We start from the raw sequence: 6,000 nt of genomic DNA, 5'->3' as shown, positions 1-6,000 counted from the left end.
AGAACAGCAAGGCAGAGAGGTGGCAACGTGTAGGGAGGGTATTCCAGAACTTGGTGCCTAGGCAACTGAAGGCACAGCAACCAACAGCAATCAACATTGGAGATGCTGAAGAAGCCAGAGACCACAGAAGGTTAGGAGGTTGACGATGGGGACAGAGACAGAAAGGGGCAAGGCCATGGAGTGACTTGAAAACAAAGATGTAACAAGCAAAGTGGATAATGGGGATCTTGTAGATGTGGTATATCTGGACTTCCGGAAGGCGTTTGATAAGGTGTCGGACAGAAGGTTAATTTGCAAGTTTATATCACATGAGATTAGGGGTAATTTATTAGCTTGGATAGAAGACTGGCTGACGGACAGAAGACAGAGAGTTGTGATAAAAGGGTCCTTCTGGATGGCAAGATGTATCTAGTGGGCTACCACAGGGTTTGGTCCTTGGGCCCCATCTATTTATAATCTATACAAATGACTTGGCTACAGGGATAGAAGGTTCCATAGCCAAATTTTCAGACAACACAAAAATAGGCAGTACAGTAAGTTGTAATGAGGAAATAAGAATCTTCTAAAAAATAGGAGCAGAAAGAGGCCATTTGGCCCTTCAAGACCGCTCTGCCATTCATTATGATTATGGCTGACCATCTAACTCAATAGCCTAATCTTGCTTTCCCCCATTGCCTTCGATTCCCTTTGGCCTAAGTGTTATATCTAACTGCTTCTTGAAACCATACAATGTTTTGGACTCAACTACTTCCTTTGTTAATGAATTCCACAAGCTCACCACTCTCTGGGTGAAGAAATGTCTCCCCATCTCTATCCTAAATAGTTTACCCCCTATCCTCAGACTGTGGCCTCTGAACACATCCACCATCGGGAACATCCTTCCTGCATCTACTCTGTCCAGTACTGTTAGAATTTTATAGGTTTATATGAGATCCCCCTCATTTTTCTGAACTCCAACGAATACAATCCTAATCGATTCAATCTCTTCTCGTACATCAGTACAGGTAAACCTTTGCTGCAATCTCTCTATAGCTAGAAGATCCTTCCTCAGATAAGGAGACTAAAACTGCACACAATATTCCAGCTGTGGTCTCACCAAGGCCCTGGATAATTGCAGCAAGACATCCCTGCCCCTGTACTCGATTCCTCTCGCAATGAAGGCCAACATACCATTTGCATTCTTTACAGCTTGCTGCACCTGCATGCTTATCTTCAGTGACTGGTGTCCCAGGACACCCCTGTCGCGTTGCATGTTCTCCTCTCCTAATTTATGGCCATCCAGATAATAGTCTGCCTTCTTGGTTTTGCTACCAAAGTGGTAACCTCACATTTATCCAAATTGTACTGCATCTGCCATTCATTTGCCCTCTCACTCAAGTTGTCCAAATCACACTGAAGGATCTGTGCATCCTCCTCACAAGCAACTTGGTGTCATTTGCAAATTTGGAGATATGATATTTTGTTCCCTCATCTAAATCATTAATATATATTGTGAACAGCTGAGGTCCTAGCAGCGATCCCTGTGGTACCCCACTGCCAATTTGGGAAAAAACTGTTAATTCCTACTCTTTGTTTCCTGTCTTGCAACCAGTTTTCTATCCATCACAATACACTTCCCCCAATCCCATATGCTTTAATTTTACACGCTAATCCTTTATGTGGGACTTTGTCAAAAGCCTTCTGAAAGTCCAAATACACCATATCCACGGGCTCCCGCTCATAAACTCTATTTGTTACATCCTCAAAGAATTCCAGTAGATTTGTCAAGCATGATTTCCCCTTCATAAATCCATGCTGACTCTGTCCGATCCTGCCACTGTTTTCTAAGTGCTCTGCAATAAAATCTTTGATAATGGATTCTATAATTTCCTGCTTTCTCTCTACCTCCCTTTTTAAATAGTGGAATTACATTAGCCACCCTCCAATCTGCAGGAACTGTTCCACAGTCTATAGAATCCTGGAAGATGACCACCAATGTATCCACTATTTCTAGAGCCACCTAGGTTAGGAGAGTGGGCCAGAATGTGGCAGTTGGAGTTTAATCTATATAGGTGTGAGATCATGCATTTTGGTCAGAAAAATGAGAAGGCAACTTATTATCTAAATGGGGAGAGACTGTTGCAGAGGGGTCTGAGGGTCCCATTTATGAATCACAGAAAACTAGTATGCAGGTACAGCAGCTAATAAAGAAAGTGAATAGAATGTTGGCATTTCTAGCTAAAGGAATAGATTATAAAGGTAAGGAAGTGTGGTTGCACTTGGTGAGTCCACACCTTGAGTATTGTACAAAGTTACGGTCCCATTATTTGAGGAAAGGTGGAGTGGCATTGGAGGCAGTTCAGAGGGGGTTCACTAGGTTGATTCCAGAGGTGAGGGGTTTATCGCATGAAGAGAGATGGAACAGTTTAGGCCTATACTCTCCAGAGTTTAGAAGAGTGAGGGGAGATGAAATTGAGGACTACAAGATGATAAAAGGTGTCGATAAAGTAGCCGTGCTTCCTTTTGTGGGGCATTCTAGAATGCAGATGAGGTGGGGCACATTTGAGTGATGTTATGGAGGTGGAAATAAGTGGCCTTTGAGTGACATAAATATGAGGTTGGAAGTTCATCCCAGGATTAAATGTGACACAAAGGTTGCAAATAAACTGGCTCAGTCTCAAACTTAGAGAGGGTTGGAGTCAGTAAGTAGAGAATGGGGTTTCAAGCAGAGACTGAAAATAACAGCTTCAGTCTTCCCACGATTTAATTGTAAGAAATTCCTGCTCATCCAGAACTGGATGTTGGATAAGCAGTCCGATAATTTAGCGGCAACGGAGGAGTCAAGAGAGGTGATAGAGAAGCAGAGCTGGGTGTCACCAGTTTACATGTGAAAACTAACACTATGGTTTTGGACGATGCCGCCAGAGAACAGCACGTAGTTGAGAAATAGAAGGGGGCCACAGATCAACCTTTAGGGGATACTTGATGTAAGAATTTGGAAGCCGGAAGAGAAACCATTGCAACTGATTCTCTGGCCACAATTCAATAGCTAAGAGTGAAGCCCCAATGTTATAATCCACATGAGACTCATGGGGTCGGACAAGTTAGTCTCCCCTTGAGTACGAGCTTACTCACTGAGGGCAAGGACCCAATCAGCGGAATATGGACAGTATGTATTAAAGCTTGGCCCAAGTGGGAGCCGAGTAGACCTGTGTACAATGTGTAAATACTTTCCTGTTCAATAAACAACCAGTTTATCTTAGCCTCTCATGTGAACTCCTCTGTGGACACAATACTCACCAAGCTGGACTTCAGTGGAAAGGTGATGGAGGAGGACAGTGAGGTTGGTGGTGTCAAAGGCTGTCGACAAGAGAAAGACAAAAGGAGAAAGTTTACCTCTGTCACAGTCACATAAGATCATCTTTTGTGACTTTGATAAGAGCTATTTCAATTCTCTGGCAGGTGTGGAAACCTAATTGGACGGATTCAAGCTTTGAGATCTGAGAAACATAGAAACACATTTGGGAGGTAACAACAGATTCAAAGGACTTTGGAGAGGAAGGTTGGAGTTGGATCGATAGTTTGCAAGGACAGTGGGGTTCTTTTTTTGAGGAGGGCAGTTTATAACGGAATATTAACAGGACAGAGGAGCGATAGCTGAAAGGAGAGAACTGCTCACAATGTTGATTTACATGGGGGACAAAGGGGGAAGTTAGGTGATCAGCATTTTAATGGGAATAGGATTAAAGGAACAGAAGGTTAATGTCACGGACAAGATGAGGTTAGAGAGGCGTAAATAGGGATAGGTGAGAAACTAAAGAAAGATGAAAATTTAGGGCTAGGGCAAAGGGAGCATTAAAGGAAGTTTGGTCAGGTGGACTAGTGGAGGAAGCATCCTGGCAGAGACAGCTGATCGGACCTGCTGTGTATTCCCAGCACTCTCTGTTCTACTTCTGATTTCTGGCATCTGCTGTATTTTGCTCCTGTAGTTTTATCGTGTAAGTGGCTTACCCAGGGAGAAGTAGATGGACCTCATGTTGCATCAAGATCCTGTGGTATGATCGATGAGAGAGAACAGGAACATTGAATAGACCGTTGAGAAAATATTCACCCATTTCCACAACCACACTTCCCCAACTCCCTATATTCATAGTAGGAAAGATAAATACATTTCCAAGATGGCTGTGAATCCTGAGATACTGCCCATGTTCCACCTGCAGAGATGTGAATGCATCGACCTCTGGATCAGTTATGAATCATGCAGGTCGCTAGAAAGGTATGGTGGGAGTGTAAAATCCTGACACACTTGTATGCAGATCCATTTTGGCCAGTTGTGTATGTATAGTTGTCACTTCTTTTTTTGGAAGACAAGAACATAATAAACATCATAAGTGTCTGAATTGGAACCAAGTTTGGGTAGCCAAAGTAATTTTATGATGCAGCAATGCCCCTTTTTAGCGTATCTTTGCAACCACGCTATTTTTCCCTTGGGGGAATAGTGGGGCAGGGGGAAGTGGAGGAAGAATTTCCCAGCTGTTTGTCAACCAGTTGAACCACATTGAATATTCCTTCCGTAGCCAACAAGTCCTGGAGTTGGACACAAAACTGGAGCTTCTATCAGTAGGGGCGCTACCACTATGCCACAAGTCCCTTTAAACACAGAATATGCAGAACCATCGCAGTAAAGAAAATAGAAAAACTTCAGCAGAAACGTTTAATCCAAATTCTTTGACAAAAGTAGAGCGTTTAATCGAAGACTACATAACAGTTAGGGTACATCGAAGACTACATAACAGGTAGGGGCTGTTTAGCTCACAGGGCTAATCGCTGGCTTTGAAAGCAGACCAAAGCAAGCCAGCAGCACGGTTCGATTCCCGTAACAGCCTCCCCGAACAGGCGCTGGAATGTGGCGACTAGGGGCTTTTCACAGTAACTTCATTTGAAGCCTACTCGTGACAATAAGTGATTTTCATTTCATTAAGCAACTTTTTTTTTAAATCTGCTTCTATTTAGCATTTTAAACCAGATATTGCTAGTGATATTTCCTTTGTTTTTTTGATAGAAGTTAAATGTAATAAATATTTTATATTGCTCTGTTATAAAACTTCAAACTCTTCAGAGATGTTTTTTCAGTTTTGATTTTTAAGAGTATTTTCGTTTATCCCTTTCTGAAAAAAGATTTCTATCCAAATAAATAAGGGATCACATTAACTTTACATTAGCAGGGAACTGTCCAAAAGTTGGATTAATTCCCAATTACCGTGCCACAAAAAACAAACACAGCTACTGAAGGTGGTGCAGAGCAGAGATACAAATCTAACCTCCAGAGTGAAGTGAATTCGAAAAGATGAAAGAAGTGCTTCATTTTTGCATCTTTTGCGAAGCCTAGATTATTTCAGTTTTCACAGATTACTTCGCTCCTGGCTGTATTCCAACTTCCCAAAGAGTACCTATCCTTGGTTTGAGATTTAGTGAACCATGCCTGTCAAATGTTCAGCAAACCCTGCTTAATAATTACTTTTAAGTACTGGATCGTTGAATGCCTTCAGGAGATCCCCCTTCAGTTTTTGAAAGCATTAAGAGTAGTTTGTATAAAATTAAAATATGCAAATAATTGAATGGTAATTGATATGTTTAGAACATTCTTCAGATAGATAAAGTAATAAAACACTGCAGTCTGTGAATTTTCTGTCTAGCTTTTAGATACAAATTAGATAGAAATTGAAGCAATATCTTGCTTTTCTACACTCTTCTGAGAGGCAGCTCACCATCACCTTCTCAAAGGTACTTGAGGACGGGCGGTAAATACTTGCCAGTGATGTTCACATCCCAGAATTATATTTTTTTTAATTCCCAAGTGTGACGATTGGAAGATGTTGGAGCCCCCGAGGCAACTCCAGGACCCCACCCAAGCTCCAACTTGCTATGAGGAAGTCCTTGGGACCCCCCCCCCCCCCCAAACACCCGGCCTGATTGCCACTAATCACAAAATTCCACCTTGGCAATGCCAACCTGGCAGTG

The sequence above is a fragment of the Scyliorhinus canicula genome, chromosome 17 (genome assembly GCF_902713615.1).
Source record: "Scyliorhinus canicula chromosome 17, sScyCan1.1, whole genome shotgun sequence".
Lineage (NCBI taxonomy): Eukaryota > Metazoa > Chordata > Chondrichthyes > Carcharhiniformes > Scyliorhinidae > Scyliorhinus > Scyliorhinus canicula.
The sequence above is the reverse complement of the archived record's forward strand: the minus strand, read 5'-3'. Positions refer to the sequence as shown.